Genomic DNA, 18,105 nt, shown 5'->3' on the forward strand with positions numbered 1-18,105 from the left:
TGTTTTGATCATAGTTTTATTTCTTGGTGTCTTACAAAAAAAAAAGAAGTTTTTAATATACACATATATACATACATGTATTATTGATGATGCATTTTGCTGGACTTCCCTGGGCTGTGTGTGTGTGTGTGTGTGTGTGTGTGTGGTTCTGTTCTCATCATCATCATCACCTTAATCCAGAGGGTGTGGAAATCATTGTGGCGCAGAAAACATCGGCAGTGGAATTAGGTTTCACTGTGATTATGTGATATATAAAAAAAAAAGAAACAAGGTTCTTTTCTTAAGCTTCGTTGTGGTGGTTGTTGTTGTTGCTGTGCATGTTCTAGGATGTTTTAAGGGTTGTTTTATTTTTTGCACAATTTGCGTAGCTGATTGTCCATACCTGTATGTTTTTAAACGTTTCTTGAGCATAAAGACATGTAGATTCCACTTCCTTGTCTCATGTAATTTGCACATCTGTACGCTTTAAGCTAAACACAATCATAATTGATTTGTTTGGAGTTTGGTGTTAAGACACAGCTTGCCCACCATCCATCCCTCTTGTGCCAGTTGTGTATGCTGGTGGCATGACCAGTCGTGGTGGTAGTTGTAGAGTCGTCAGGTCTTGGGAATAGTGTGGTGGCATTGCCAGTTGTGGTGGTAGTCATACCGTCATGGGGTCTGTGGGAATAGTACGATCGGCGACATTGTTGTCGTCATGGATTCAGGATGAGGGAGGTCTGTGGGAATAGTACGATCGGCAACATTGTCGTCGTCATTATGATTCAGGATAACAACGGAATAGTACGATCGGCAACATTGTCGTCGTCATTATGATTCAGGATAACAACGGAATAGTATGATCAGTAGCATCATCGTCATCATTATGATTTCAGATAACAACGGAATAGTATGATCAGCAACATCATTGTCATCATTATGATTCAAGTTAACAATGGAACTCTGCAGTCAGCAACATCATTGTCATCATTATGATTCAAGTTAACACTGGAACTCTGCAGTCAGCAACATCATTGTCATCATTATGATTCAAGTTAACAGTGGAATTCTACAGTCAGCAACATCATTGTCATCATTATGATTCAAGATAACAACGGAATAGTATGGTCAGCAACATCATTGTTATCATTATGATTCAAGTTAACAATGGAATTCTGCAGTCAGCAACATCATTGTCATCATTATGATTCAAGTTAACAATGGAATTCTGCAGTCAGCAACATCATTGTCATCATTATGATTCAAGTTAACAATGGAATTCTGCAGTCAGCAACATCATTGTCATCATTATGATTCAAGTTAACAATGGAATTCTGCAGTCAGCAACATCATTGTCATTATTATGATTCAAGTTAACAATGGAATTCTGCAGTCAGCAACATCATTGTCATCATTATGATTCAAGTTAACAATGGAATTCTGCAGTCAGCAACATCATTGTCATCATTATGATTCAAGATAGCAGCGGATTACTACAATCAGCAACATCATTGTCATCATTATGATTCAGGATAACAGGGACCAGAGCTAGGGGAAGTGGCCTTTGTGGTCGGCCAGGCTCTAAGCACCATAATTTGATTTGATTTGGATTAGCTAAGGGAAGAAGCTCACTTGTTCTGAAGCTACTACTTCAGGATCAGATGTTATGGGTGCAGTTGTTTTTTTTTTTTGGTGGTGTTTTTTTTCCCCCAGTGCTTTAGCATCCACACATAAGCTAGGGTGGTGGTGTTTTTTGACCAAACTTTTCTGGTGACAGTGAGGGTTGTCGAGAGATCTGTAAAATTCAGACTGCCTTCCAGCTTTTGGGAAGGGGGGGGGGGGGGGTAGGCGAGGGGGGGGGGGGGGGGGGGGGAAGAGGTGTGAGGGAAGGGTACAGGGGTGGGGAGGGGGGAGGGGCATGTAATATGGTCTGTGTCGGATGTCATGAACCAGGAGAATTTGATGTCCAGGGGTGGGGGGCTAGGGGGTGTGGGGGTAGTAGGCAGGTGGTGTGGAGGAGGAGATGAGTGCACAAAACGCCGCCGGCTGCAAAACGACCGTCAGAGATCACATCGTCGGGATGACCTCTGTTGCGGGTAGGAAAGGAGTGGAGTTTTTTTTTTTTTCTTTTTTCTTTTTCTCAATTCACTCTCCACCCCCTCCCCCACCTCCCCATCAAGGTTTGAGGGAAAATGTACAGTGGATGATTTTTTTTTTTTAATGCTACCACACCGTGATAATGAAACAGTTTTGTACGGTCCTTTCACCGTTTTTTCTCTGCTGAGATAAAAAGCATTAAAAATTTTTTATTTTATTTTATAGAATTTGTGTTACCACCACCTGTAGTTTTGTCCAGGTGTCTCTTTCTGCTAATTGTTTGCAGTCGTGCCGGCTTTTTTTGTTTGTTTGCTTTGTGTTACAAGGCTGATTCCATGGGCTCCACAGAGAGAGAGAGAGAGAGAGAGAGAGCCAGTGTGTGATGAAAAGAGACGTCCACCTTGTGGGTGTGATGGTAAGAGCACTGTGACCAGCCAGACCATGCAACTGATTGAAGCAGATCGTTGATGTTCAGTAAAGGTCTCCTCACACAAGGTGTTAACAGATCTGTTCGTTCACTGCTAACTTGATCTGTGTTCAGTAAAGGTCTTCTCACACAAGGTGTTAACAGATCTGTTCGTTCACTGCTAACTTGATCAGTGTTCAGTAAAGGTCCTCTCACACAAGGTGTTGATCTGTTCGTTCACTGCTAGCTTGATCAGTGTTCAGTAAAGGTCCTCTCACACAAGGTGTTGATCTGTTCGTTCACTGCTAGTTCGATCAGTGTTCAGTAAAGGTCCTCTTACACAAGGTGTTGATCTGTTCGTTCACTGCTAGCTTGATCAGTGTTCAGTAAAGGTCCTCTCACACGAGGTAACATCGCCACCTGGAAACGTGCGTGCACACTCTTCAGTGCTGCCCTCTGTGCAGGGGTTTTGTTTTCCTGACTCGTTTCCCCCTTTGTCCTGTTGAGGAGAAGTGTCCGGTTTGTCGGCCAAGGTCGTCAGTCGGGAGGAGGGTGGAGGGACTGCGGGGGAACGGTGTGGAGGTGGGGCGTGGGGGTGGGGGTGGTTTGTGAGGGTCCAGTTTAGGTGGTGTAGGTGGGTACCATGCCAGTCAGCACACACACACACACACACGCACATCCACACTCCCACTCCCTCACGCTCACACACACACACACATGCAGTGTCCCTCTTAACACTGGTGATGGTGTTGTATAGTGTTGTGCCTGGACCCAAACCCCTTCACTGAGATGCAGACTCGGCCGATTTAGATGAAACTTCGGTCATGAACTAAAGAAACTGAATGACCACTGAATAAATGTAGTTCATCGTTCAGAAATGGACTTTTATGAATTCATCATTGAATAATGCAATTCATCGTTAAGAAATGTACACTTTTATGACTTGTGATTGCATAATGCAGTTCATTGTTTAGAAATTGACTTTCATAATTATGCATTGAGCTGTGCAGTTCATTGTTAAGAAATGCAGAAATGGGTTATAATTTTTTTTTTTAATGAATTATCATTGAATAGTGCAATTCTTTATTAAGAAATTGGTAACACTTATGATTTATCATTCAGTAATGAAATTCATTGATAACACATGATTTATCATTTAGTGATTGCAGTTCGTTGCTAAGAAATTGATATAATTGAGTAATCACAGTTCGTTGCTAAGCAACTGAAAACACTATTGTATTCTGTCATTGAATAATATTGTGATCCATTGTTAAGAAAGTGATAACAATAGCACAAAATACACTGTTATAATCATCATTGAATATCGCAGTTCATTATTAAGAAATTGATATCACTCTCTTGGTTTATCAGTGAGTATAGCAATTCATATATCAAGAAACTGACAACTTTCACAGTTACAGTTCTTCTGTTTTGCCGAACATTTCGCCTTTGAAAGTGTGGCGATGGGACGTGAACCTTCAGACGTGGCTGTTGTGGTGATGATGGTAATGGCTGAGCCTTCTTGCTGTTGTCGCCATGATGATGGCGTTTACTGGCTAGTTTACAGCATTGGTTACTGACGGTTATTGTAGTGGGTTCCTGAGGGCTAGCGTTGGGTTACCGAGTGGTGACAGTGTCAGTAACTGAGGGTTACCATCGGTTAGTGTTGGTTACCGGCTGGTCACAGCGTTGGTTACTAGGCTGGATGGTTACAGCGTTGGTTACTGGCTGGTTACAGTGTTGGTTGTTGACCAGTGAAGTGTTGATGACTGTGAGTTACAGCGTTAGTTACTGACTGGTGACACTGTGTGGGTTACAGCATTGGTTACCAGCCGGTTACAGTGTTGATGACTGCGGATCAGAGCGTTGGTTACGGCCTGGTTACAGTGTTGATGACTGTGAGTTACAGCGTTAAGTTACTGACTGGTGACACTGTGTGGGTTACAGCATTGGTTACCAGCCGGTTACAGTGTTGATGACTGTGGATCAGAGCTTTGGTTACGGCCTGGTTACAGTGTTGGTTGTTGACCAGCGACAGTGTTGATGACTGTGAGTTACAGCGTTAGTTACTGACTGGTGACACTGTGTGGGTTACAGCATTGGTTACCAGCCGGTTACAGTGTTGATGACTGGATCAGAGCGTTGGTTACGGCCTGGTTACAGTGTTGGTCACTGACCAGTGATAGTGTTGATCACTGTGAGTTACAATGTTGGTTACTGGCAGTGTTGATCACTGTGGGTTACAACGTTGGTTACTGGCTGGTTACAGAGTGGTGATAGTTACTAGTGTTGTTTGCAGCTGTGTCGGTAAAACAACAACAATAAAATCTGGTCAGAATGAACACCAGCAATGTTTATCATCATGTTGTAACTGTGTTGCCATTTTCCAGGTCTTTTGTCCAGTTCTTACAGGTATTGGTAATCAAAAAAAAGAACATTATCTGGCACCTAGTCATACTCAGAAGGCTTGATATGAAAAGGGAAGTCATATGTTGCACACTGATGATGATGATACATTTTGATTTTTTTAATTTTCATTTACTGTAATGCATTTATGTGTCAGCCTTTCAAACACTGAGAGGCCAGCTTTGCTGTTTCTCCCTATTGTGGTGAAGGGGATTGGGAGGTGGGGGGGAGTGGGTTGGAATTGGGAGGGGGATAGGTGGGGGGGGTTGGGTTGTGCTGCTAGTATCGTATGACGCTTCAGTCTGTGTGTGTGGTTTTTTTTTGATCCCTCAAACGTCTATGTCAAACATTTTGAAAATAATGTCAACCTGCCTGCTTGTTTGTTATGATGATCATCATTATTTTGTTCAGTGTTTATTTCTCTGCCCCCCACCCCTCCTCCCAATTTCTTCTGCGGGCTGATAAACGGTTGCAGTACAAAGAGGTCAGGTTGACATTGATCCCCAGTGAAAGGTGAAGGCCAAGTGCTGACCCCAGGGATAGATCTGTGGGAAAGGAAAGCTCTGTCCAGTGAAGAAACGGTGCAGGGGCCAGGTGGTGGTGGTAGTGGCCTCTGTCGCTGACTGGACAGTGAGGCCCCGTGAGGGGAGGAAGCTGATGAACGGTAATGACCGGACAGGGAGGATCGTACCCCTTGCAGTCACGTGTCAAACCATTCCCCCCCCCACCCCCCATCTATCACCCGAAGGTGATCGTAGGGAAAAATAAAACCCTGTGTGCGTTCAGTTTACTGGAGCTATAAGGATGGAAAGGAATGGGGATTTAGCACTGAAAACTGGGGGCACTTCAGACAAAAATGGAAGAGAGGAAAGAAAGAATAAGGCGTTTGTGGCGGGTAGGATCAAGAATTAAAAAAAAAAACCACTCAAAAAACCCCAACAAATAAAACCCCACTGGGTGAGCACAGACGTTTGGATACTTTTGAACTTGCTGCATATGGGAGTTTGATTTGATTTGATCTGATGAAGCTTTTCCTCGATTTGCTGCCACAAAGGACGAAGATGTTTTCAAGCTTGTCGCCAACCTGCGTATTTCCTCTCGGTGTGTTTTTCCTTACCGACCATGAAGATGAACAACACCGGCCTTCTTCGCTCTCTGTCTACTTGCAGCTCTCAGTGTCACACACAAAGAAATGCTTTTAAGAAAAGTTTTCAACACTGGTCGCTCCATGTTTTAGGGGGGAGGGGCGAGGGGGGGTGGGGTGGGGGGGGTTGATAGCAGGAGGGAGAGTAAAGGGATGGGTGGGGGTGGTAGTGTTTTCACGGGGATATCGTCCACCCTTAATAAACGCTGGCTGTTAGTGCTGTTGTGGTTTTTGTCTTGTGTTTCAGTGGTTGGACTAGTCTATTAAACCAGCATTGATTTCACTTCTTTCTCTGTGTCAGCGGGGGTGTGAATGTGTGTGTGTTAGTGTGTGTGTGTGTGTGTGTGTGTGCGTGTGCTTTTGCGTTTGCTCAAGGATGTGAGCATGTTTATGAGCAAGGCAAAGGAGAACTGTGTGTGAGGGACTGTGTGTGATCTTGAAAAATGCAAAACTGGGTGGAGATTTCACAGAGAAGAGACAGGAAGGTGGAGAAACTGCAAAGCCAGACCACCAGAACGTACATGCTCACACACACACACACACATTCATATGCCCTCTTGAAAAACACACCTATACACAACCACCCACACACATACACATGCACTTACACGCCTACATATGTACACATAAATACATGTACACAAATGCACATGCACACACATGAACACACACATGGCCATCCATACAAACACATGGGTCCACATGTACAGAAGGATTCTCAGCAAATTACACAATGAACCCAATGTCCACCCACTGGAAGAACAACAAACATTGCTTTTCTTCAATGATAAAAACATCAGAACCTAAGTATGCATCATACACATTACTTTTTTCCCCCTTGAAAATCTGACTAAATGGTACAACCATGGTACGCATAATACAGCTTAATTGTTTCCCTGAAAATCAGACTAATTGGTAGATCAAAGTACGCATTACACACGTTGTTACCATGAAAATCAGACCAGTTGGTAGAACTAAGGTACGCATTATAACATTAATTGTCATCCTGTAAATTGGACAAAATGGTAGAAACCAAGGTATGCCATCATACACAATTTTTTTTTCCTTAAAAATCAGACCAAATGGTAGAATCAAGGTACTCATTACACGCGCTTATTTCCATAAAAATTAGACCAAAAGGTAAACATTATACACATTAACTGTCTCCATGAAAATCAGATGAAATGGTAGAACCAAAGTACGCATTATACACATTAATTCCCCCCCCCCCCAATAATCAGACCAAATGGTAGAACCAAGGTACGCATTATACACATTAATCCCCCCCCCCCCCCCCCCCCCCCCCCCCCCCCCAAAAAAAAAAAAAAAATCAGGCCAAGTGGTAGAACCAAGGTACGCATTATACACATTAATCCCCCCCCACCCCCCCAATAATCAGACCAAATGGTAGAACCAAGGTACGCATTATACACATTAATCCCCCCCCCCCCCCTCCCCCCTCCCAAAAAATCAGGCCAAGTGGTAGAACCAAGGTACGCATTATACACATTAATCCCCCCCCCCCCCCCCTCCAAAAAAATCAGGCCAAGTGGTAGAACCAAGGTATGCTTTATACACGTTAATTATTTCCCCTGAAAATCAGACAAGATGGTAGAACTAGAAGCAAGGTATGCATCATACAGTTCATACATAGCAACAGGCATAATATTAAAAACAACAACAAACCCCCCCCCACACACACACAAAAAACAGGCAGGGGAAGGAAAGGGATAGAAACAGGAAATTTCTGGCACAGAATTTCCAGGAGTATCGGATACTGTTCATATTGAGAAAGAGGGGGGCTGGGGGGGGCATCATTCCTATGGTAGGGTGTGTGTGTTGGGGGGGTGGGGGGGGTGGTGAGGGGAGGGGAGGAGGCGTTACAGCTGCCCCCCCCAGCCCCCCCCCCCCCACTGTTCTCCCCTCTCCCTCCCAGGCCACGTGACTTGATCAAGGCAGAGCGGTTCTGAACTGCTGTGGTCTCTCAGTTTTACCCCCTGCTGATAATGGCTACCCTCCTACCCCCCCCCCCCCTCCCACACACCCCCACCTCGCTCCTGCCCCCAAGCCCCCCACACCCTCCCCCCCAATCTCACACGGCCCATTGCATCCTCCACACCTGGTGAGAAGCTGTGTGAGTGATGGTGGTGGTGGTGGTGGGTGGGTTGGGGGTGAGGCCCATCATCCCCCCCCCCTCCCCTCTACCACCCTTTTCCTTTCTTCCTTCCTTCTTTCTTAACCTTTCTTCCTCCTCCATTCCTTCGTTTCGTCTTTCCTCCTTTCTTCTTTCTTTCCTTCCATCCAGTCTTCTTTCTTTCCTTCCTTCCACCTTTCTTTCTTTCCTTCCTTCCTACCCCCCACAAACCCAACCCCACGTGCCATGTGAGGGAGGGAAACCTTTCCCTGAACAATGATGGCTGCCGAGATCAATGTTCATAGCTGACCCTGTCTCAGTTCATCAAGGTTTTGCACAATTCTGAAGCATTACGTTTCGTTTCTTCCAAGGTATGCCAGCGAAAAAAATCACAGAATTCCATTACTTCAAAGTAAGCAAGCATAAAATTCATAGGATGTCATTACTTCAAAGTAAGCAAGCATAAAATTCGTAGGATTTCATCACGCATAAAATTGACAGATTTCCATTACTTCAAGTTCAAAGTAGGCTAGAATAAAATTTATAGAATTCCTTTTCTTCAAAATATGCAAGCATAAAAGTCACAGAATTCAATTACTTCAAAGTAGGCAAACATGAAATTTATTGAATTCCATTACTTCAGAACAAGAAAGCATAAAATTTATTTAATTTCATTACTTCATAGTAGTGAAGCATAAAATTCACAGGGTTTCATTACTTCAAGGTAAGCAAGCATAAAATTCACAGAATTCCATTGCTTCAAAGTAGGCAAACATAAAATTGATAGAATTCCATTACTTCAAAGAAAGAAAACATAAAATCTAATGGATTCCATTACTTCAATGGAAGAAAGTATAACATTTCACAGAATTTCACTACTTCAGGTAGGGAAGCATAAAAATCACAGGGTTTCATTATTTCCAGGTAAAGAAACATAAAATTCACAGAATTCCACTACTTATTTCAAAGTAGGCAAGTTTAGAATTTATTGAATTCCATTACTTCAAAGCAAGAAAGCATAAACATTTAAATAGAATTCCATTATTTAAAGTAGGAAGCATAAAATTCACAGGATTTCATTAATTCGAGGTAAGCAAACATAAAATTCACAGAATTCCACTACTTATTTCAAAGTAGGCAAGTTAAGAATTTATTGAATTCCATTTCTTCAAAGCAAGAAAACACAGAATTTATTGAATTCCATTCAAAGCAAGAAAGCATAAGATTTATTGAATCCCATTACTTCAAAGCAGGGAAGAATAAAATTCACAAGGTTTTGTTACTTCAAGGTAAGCAAGCATAAACTTACAGAATTTCATCTCTTCAAAGCAATGAAATATTAAATTTATTGAATTCCATTACTTCAAATTCCACTGCTTATTTCAAACTAGGCAAGCACAGAATTTATTGAATGCCATTACTTCAAAGCAAGAAAGCATAAGATTTATTGAATCCCATTACTTCAAAGTAAGGAAGAATAAAATATTCATAGGATTTCATTACTTCAAAGTAAGCATGCATAAAATTAATAGAATTCCACCACTTCAAGTATGCAAGCATAAAATTATAGAATTCCATATATTAAATTCCTTTACTTCAAATTAGGCAAACATAAAACTGACCGGATTCAATTAATTCAAGGGAAGCAAACATAAAACTGACAGGATTCCATTACTTCAAGGGAAGTAAGCATAAAATTCACAGTTCCATTTCTTCAAGGAAAGCAAGCATACAAATCACAGGATTCCATTACTTCAAGGGAAGCAAGCATTCAAATCACAGGATTCCATTACTTCAAGGGAAGCAAGCATTCAAATCACAGGATTCCATTACTTCAAGGTAAGCAGGTGTACAATTCATACAATTCTACTGTCAGTTTATGCTGCGAAACACTATGGTATTACATTTGTTTTATGTCATGATTTATTGCTGTCATTAGGTTTTTTTAATTTTTTTATTTTTATTTTTTTTACTGTGTGGGATTATTTCATGAATGAAGTACAAAGAGGACAAAAGTAAAAAAAAAAAAAAGAAAAAAAGAGGGCTGATTGTCCTAAAAAAAAAAGTTGTAACGGTTTGGGAAGTTGATATCCCCACCTGATATTTTGTTGATATCGTCTTTGGACATTATATCCACCTCCCAGGCTGCCCATAAAAAAAAAGAAAGAAAAAAGGAGTGAGGTTTTGCATATCTGACAGATGAGCAAATATAAGTTAACTGTGTTATGACTGACAGAAGAATTTTTTTTTTCCAGTTTGTGCGGACTTTTTGTGATCTAGCTGTTCTGGTGAGCGACTAGAATGCTTTGTTTTACAGTTGTGTGCTGGTGTTCAACAGTAATCAGTAACTGCCTCAGACATAAGAAGACTTGAAACAGCATAGCTTAAAAAGCCAGTGACCTGGCTGGTGATAGATATTTCCCATCCCCAAATAATAGGTGTTTTTTTTTTTTTTTTTTTTTTTTTTTACAGAAAAGACTGTGAACACGGAAACAATTTTTTCAATGATTATGAAAAGAAAAGAAAGGAAATATTCTGTTATATGTCAAGTAATATGAGATGATGTGTTAAATGGCACTGTGAGGGAAAGAGTTAACAAGAATGAAAATAAGTTTGATATGAGTCAAAAAGAATGTAAATAATTCATATATATATAGATTTTTTTTTTTCACTGAATAAAGGTGGGAACTTTGGGTTGAGTTAACAAGAATGAAAATAAGTTTGATATGAGAGTCAAAAAGAATGTAAATAATATATATATATATATATTTTTTTTTCACTGAATAAAGGTGGGAACTTTGGGTTGTTGTAAGCTGAAATATATGAAGGCAAGTACATATGTATGAATGAGAATATGCAAAAGAAGACTTAGCCTTCTGATATCCATAATGTCATGGTACACAAACGTAAAAAAAACCAAAAACAACCACCCCAAAACTTTTCTTGAATACAGAACAGGAGAGGGTGAAAAGGAGGGGTTGCAACTTAATCAGTGAAGAAATGTGCATTCTTTTAGTTCAGTCAGATATGCTAAAGCAATGACTATATCAATGGTGGTAAGTTGATCCCTTAAAACAATCGAGGTACAATGTTTTCAATAAAAAAAGACAAAAAAACATCAACACAAAAACAAAAACAAAAAACAACCCACCCATCCAAAAAAACCCAACAAGCCCCAAACCTAAAAAACAACAACAAAAGCACCACTAACAACACCTAAAACAAAAAAGAAAAAAGGTACGAATATTGCACAGAATAAGATGCAAAAAAACCCCAATCAAAACAAAAAAAAAATCCATAAAACCCATCATCATTATATTGCGCACAAATTATGAACCTGGTCAGTGTTAGAAACCACAAACACAGTGACCTTGACATGGAGCTCTCTCATTGTGTTCACAGGAGTTTGAAAACAAGCATCTCTTTGTAGCAATCAATGTTAAAAAAAAAAAAAAGCAAAAAAAAAAAGCTAGACATCAGCAGACAATGATGTGTTCAAGAAAAAAAAAAAAGAAAAAAAAAAAAAAAAAAAAAAAAAAAAAAAAAAGCTAGACATCAGCAGACAATGAAAAAGCAAAAAAAAAAAAAAAAAAAAAAAAAAAAAGAAAAAAAAAAAGCTGTAACATATATAACATTCAATCAAATGATTCAAATAGTTCATGATCTCAGCCTTTTATGGCCCTATAGGGGCAGCGAATTCACTGTCACTGTGTCTAGGGCTGGGCATGGGAAGGCGGGACCCAGTCCTCTTCTTCCGCTCCTTAACCTTCCCTGACTGCAGTTAACTCACTCCGGACGATGGAACTCTATAGCGTTCCTGATGTAAGGTAGCGTTCCGGACGATGAAACGCTATAGCGTTCCTGACGTAAGGTAGCGTTCCGGACGACGGAACGCTGTAGCGGTTTCGACAATTAAAATTTTTTTCCACGTTTTCCTCATGGGGTAGCATTACAATCACAGCTACACCGGGTATTGCGAATGTGTCAAGGGTCGAATGGAAAGTTTCTTCATGAGATTCCGTGACAACACACTCCACAGCCAGCCAGCGAGTTCAGGACCCCACACGACAAGCTAATCTGCATATGTATCGAAAATGGCGTCGCAGGCGATATAAGTGGAAATTTTTGGAGCAAACTAGACCATGACAGCTGCTTTTACTGCTGCTGAAGTGATTGAAATGCTTCAAACTTAAAGTTTTGACATCAATGAGGGATGATGAAGACACTGAATAAAGTTTCTGCAGTGAAGAAAGCTACTGGCAAGTAGGTCCTGATTGTGATTCAGCTTCTGAGACCAGTGAAGAGGGAGGGGGGTGGGCGTTCACACGACGTGAGGAGAGGTGTCAGTGGGTCAAGTACAGCAAGTTTCATTCAGTTACTTTATGTTTTGTATTTTTTGTGATTTTTTTTCCTAACCCTAACAAATGGGTCGTCTGTAGGGAAAAGGAAGGGAAAGAACTATTCGTCCGGAGTGAGTTAACTACTGATTCGCATCTGGGTGGAGTGAGGAAAATCAGAGTAACGTGCGACGGGCGCAATAGCCGAGTGGTTAAAGCGTTGGACTGTCAATCTGAGGGTCCCGGGTTTGAATCACGGTGACGGCGCCTGGTGGGTAAAGGGTGGAGATTTTTACTACGATCTCCCAGGTCAACATATGTGCACACCTGCTACCCCCTTTGTGTGTATATGCAAGCAGAAGATCAAATACGCACGTTAAAGATCCTGTAATCCATGTCAGCGTTTGGTGGGTTATGGAAACAAGAACATACCCAGCATGCACACCCCTGAAAACGGAGTATGGCTGCCTACATGGCGGGGTAAAAACGGTCATACACGTGTGCATACGAGTGAACGCAGAAGAAGAAGAAGAAGAGTAACGTGCGTGCTTTTCCCTAGGACACGACACCATGCTGAAACTGGGCCTCGACTGCTGATCGCTGGTGGACACTGGATCAAAAGTTCCAACGCTTGACAGACTCCGCCACGAATAACTAGAGCAGCGAAAATTTCATATCTGAATACACAAATAAAAGAATGAGAATTGTTGTCAAGTTGTCATGACAATCACTGCACCACCAAAATTAACGCAATCTCTCATTTCTTTTTCACGACATGAATTGTTCTACCCATCGGCACACAATGACACATAAAAAAACAACCACCCCAGAAATAATTATACAGCACATCAGCACAAAAGGACAAGTTGAAACTGCTACACATCGGCAGACTAGAAAAAATGTGAACACGTGTATTGCCAGACACATCTAGAAAAGCAGAAAATGACATAAAAAAAAAGAAGAAAAAAGACAACTACTATATTTCAGCAGACAAAGACACATTTAAATAATGAAAAAGACTACACATCCCCAGACAATGACAGACTTTCAAGAAATAATGAAATACAACACATTGGCAGAGAATGGCATTTGAAAAAAAAGCAAAAAAAAAAAAAAAGCTACACATCAAAAGCCAATGTATGTTTAAAAAAAGAAACAGATGCAACACCAGCAGATACTGACATATTTTGAAATAGATAATGCAACACATAAGTAGATAATGACACATTTTAAAAAAGTAAAATGTGAAACATGGCATACAATGGCACATTTAAAAGAAAAGCTACTATCAGCAGACAATGACATGTTTAAAAAAAAACAACAGAATGCTGCACATCAGCAGACAATGATATATTTCAAGAAAAGAAAAATGCTACACATTGGCAGACAATGACATGTTTAAAAAGAAAAAAGAAAAATGCTATACAGCGGGTGACAATGGCACTTTTAAGATGAGAAAATTGCTACACATTGGCAGACAGTGACAGACTTTTAAAAGAAACGTGCAACACATAGGCAGACAAGTTTTAAAAAAGAAATATGCAACACATGGGCAGAAAATAACACATTTGAAAGTAAAAAAATGCAACACAATGGCAGACAATGACACATTAAAAAGGAAAGAAAAATGGTACACATCAGCAGAAATGAAATGCATGAAAAAAAAAGAAGAAAAATGCTGCACATCTACCCACCAATGACATGTATATAAAAATAAAAAAAACAAAAAACCGCTACACATCAGCAGACAAAAAAGAAAAATGCTACACACTGGCAGACAATGACAACTGACATGTTTAAAACGAAAAAAAAATGCAACACATCGGCAGACAATGACACACTTAAAAACCAGAAGAATGCTGCACACTGGTGGACAATGATATGTTAAAAAAAAAGAAGAAATTTCAAACATTGGCAAAAAAATGGCATGTTAAAATTTTTTTTTAAAAAAAGCAAGACATCAGCAGGCAAAGATATGTTAAAAAAAAGAAAAAAAAAAGAAGAAAAATGTTACACATCGGCAGACAATGACAAGTTTGAAAAAAAGAGAAAATATGCTACACATAGGCAGACAATGACACACTAAAAAAGAAGTGCTACACATCAGTAGACAATGACACATTAAAAAAAAAAAAAAAAAAAAAAAAAAAAAAAAAAAAAAAAAAAAAAAAAAAAAAAAAAAAAAAAGGAAAAATGCTACAAAATGGTAGACAATGACACACTAACCCCCCCCACCCCCCAAAAAAAACAACAAACAAACAAACAAAAAAACAACAACCCCGCAACAGTGCTACACATCAGTAATCAAAAGAAAAATGCTTCACGCTGGCAGACAATGACAACATATTCTAAAAAAAAGAGAGAGAAAATATCCCCATCGGCAAGACGATGACAAGGTATTGAAAAAGAAAAAAAAGAAAAAAAAAGGGACAACACATCTGCACAGTGACCAGATCCAGACAAAAGACCACAACAACAAAAAGATGTTGGACGTGGGTCGGAAGCCGCTTTGATGATGAAGTAACAGAAAGCCCACGGCTGTATGTACTTGTATGTCGCATTCTATATATGGCAATACATAAGCTGAACACTACAGTCATCACAGTTTCACTTCTAAGGAGGCGTCGGTGTGTGCAGACTGAGCCATATATGCTTCACCACATCTGCTTCAAGTCTTTCACCAGTATAGGTGACTTAAGTTGGCCACTGGAGACTTCTGTCGACATCTAGGGGTTATGTTAACTCTTTCACTGCCATAGGATACTTTAGCAGACATCTAGGGGTTATGTTAACTCTTTCACTGCCACAGGAGACATTAGTAGACATCTAGGGATCACGTTCATGCTACCTGTTTCACTGCCACTGGTGACTTTAGTTGACTGGACAGTGCACTGCCATAGGTGACTTTAGTCGACATCATGGGGTCATTTTGATAAGATGGCCTGACAGTGCAATGCCATAGGAGACTTTAGTTGACATCTAGGGGTCATGTTAACTCTATCACCACCATAGGCGACTTTAGTCAGCCAGACAGTGAACTGCCATAGGCGACTTTAGTTGACATCAAGGAGTCATGTTGCTATGACCATTTGTCACATTGTAACAAAGTTTGACAGCTGCAACCAGTTTCCCCCGCCAATAGAACAATGACTAAACCTTTGCCCCCTGATGGAGTTTAAAGTGAACAAGTCCATCATGTTGTTCTGACAAAAACCAAAAGCCTGTGACTGAGAGCACCAAGTCTAATTTTTTTTCGGCACTGGGGAGTGTTTTTCACATTGAAACTTGGTGGTAAAAGAGTTAAATTGAAAAAGAACAAAAAGAGAAAAAAAACCTGAAGAAAAAACAGAAGCATATGCCTGACCTCCGATAAACCCAAAGCAGCTGGTTTATGCCTTTAGATTCCTGCCTTACGTTTGTACAAAACATCATTGAATGGAACAAAACAAATAAGTAACGACAGCAACTCATTCTACTCCAGATGTGAGTTATGTCGTTACCATAATTACTTACCCCTGTGGACCTGGTACGAGCATTCTCTCATACCAATATACTATTCTGAGTTCGCTTATTCTTGCGTGGTACAGTTGGTGTCCAAAACTGAGCTGTTAACAGACTGCGGAAGCATGAAAACGAAGATTTGTTTGACTGATTAAATAAACAATTTTCAGCGTTTCAGTGAACCACCCTAATTTTTTTTTTTTACTGTTGTGGTCCAGGGGAGTTGTAGCAGGCATGCAGCTGTGTGGGGTAAAAATGAGTTAAAACACCAGAGACACGAAAGACACTATGGGATCCCAACAGGTGTGGGGCACAATGACGCACAGTCACCATGACCAAGTAACACACACTGGCTATGTCGCTTAATCTCCAGGCCAGGCAGGACCCAGTACACCTGTGGTGAAGCCTGTATGGATCAGCCTGCAGGCTCTGATGCCTCCTTGACTCTCACTGACATGGAAACAAACTCACTCTCCTTATGTGTGTGTGTGTGTGTGTGTGTGTGTGTGTGTGTGTGTGTGTGTTGTGTGTGTGTGTATTGTGTGTTTGTGTGTGTGTGTGTGCATTGTGTGTGTGTGTGTGTGTGTACTGTGTGTGTGTGTGTGCATGTGTGTGTGTATTGTGTGTGTGTGTGTGTGTGTGTGTGTGTGTGTGTGTGTGTGTTTGTGTATGTGTGTGTACTGTGTGTGTGTGTGTGCATGTGTGTGTGTATTGTGTGTGTGTGTTGTGTGTGTGTGTGTGTGTATTGTGTGTGTGTGTTTGCGTATGTGTGTGTGTGTGTGTGTGTGTGTGTGTACGTGTGAAGAGGTGGCTGGCCACCTCCCACACGCTGACCCACCCAGTTCAAAATTAAAAAAGAAAAAGAAGGTTAAAGGCCCCATAACCTTAATCTAAGTCCGTAAGGGCAGTGAATTCATATCCACTGTGTCCAGGGCTCGGCACAGGAAGGCAGGGCCCATTCCCTCCCCTCTCCTTCTATATCTTTAACCTTCCCCAAACCTCAAGTCCGGAATCCATTCACACCTGGGCGGAGAGAGGAAAATCGGAGTAAACTACCCTTCCCAAAGGACACGACACCATACTGAAACGGGGGCCTCGAACCCTCATCACTGGTGAACACTGGGTCGGAAGACCCACACCCAGCTGATTCTGCCACAGCACCTCTTCACTGTTCAAAGCTATACTTAGCTCCACTCCTCCTCCACCACTGAGCCACGGTCAACTTTCAAAACACTCTCGTTTCCTCCACAGTGATGAACATGCGTCTAGCACAGCACCGTTCTCACGCTTCCCTCGGGGAAGCTGGCAGCTTCATGGCTTCACTTTCACACCTGTTTCCACACCAACTGTCACACCTGCTCCACCTTTCACACCTGCTCAACACCAACTGTCACACCTGTTCCACCTTGCACACCTGCTCAATGCCAATTGTCAAACCTGTTCCACCTTTTACACCGGCTCAACGCCAACTGTCACACCTGTTCCACCTTTCACACCTGCTCAATGCCAATTGTCACACCTGTTCCACATTGCACACCTGCTCAACGCCAACTGTCACACCTGTTCCACCTTGCACACCTGCTCAATGCCAACTGTCACACCTGTTCCACCTTGCACACCTGCTCAATGCCAACTGTCACACCTGTTCCACATTGCACACCTGCTCAATGCCAACTGTCACACCTGTTCCACCTTGCACACCTGCTCAACGCCAACTGTCACACCTGTTCCACCTTGCACACCTGCTCAACGCCAACTGTCACACCTGTTCCACACTGCACACCTGCTCAACGCCAACTGTCACACCTGTTCCACATTGCACACCTGCTCAACGCCAACTGTCACACCTGTTCCACATTGCACACCTGCTCAACGCCAACTGTCACACCTGTTCCACCTTGCACACCTGCTCAACGCCAACTGTCACACCTGTTCCACACTGCACACCTGCTCAACGCCAACTGTCACACCTGTTCCACATTGCACACCTGCTCAACGCCAACTGTCACACCTGTTCCACATTGCACACCTGCTCAACGCCAACTGTCACACCTGTTCCACCTTGCACACCTGCTCAACGCCAACTGTCACACCTGTTCCA

The 18,105-nt window shown here is 41.6% G+C and overlaps 1 long non-coding RNA gene across 1 annotated transcript; it reads left to right on the plus strand.

Annotated features, from left to right (window-relative positions):
• Positions 1–1,921: 1,921 nt before the first annotated feature.
• LOC143277642 (uncharacterized) lies at positions 1,922–5,796 on the plus strand. The gene is made up of 2 exons (XR_013053766.1): positions 1,922–2,637; positions 2,766–5,796. It is a non-coding gene; the product is annotated as an uncharacterized LOC143277642 (long non-coding RNA).
• The last annotated feature ends 12,309 nt before the right edge of the window (positions 5,797–18,105 follow it).

This window comes from Babylonia areolata, chromosome 34 (assembly GCF_041734735.1).
Source record: "Babylonia areolata isolate BAREFJ2019XMU chromosome 34, ASM4173473v1, whole genome shotgun sequence".
Lineage (NCBI taxonomy): Eukaryota > Metazoa > Mollusca > Gastropoda > Neogastropoda > Buccinidae > Babylonia > Babylonia areolata.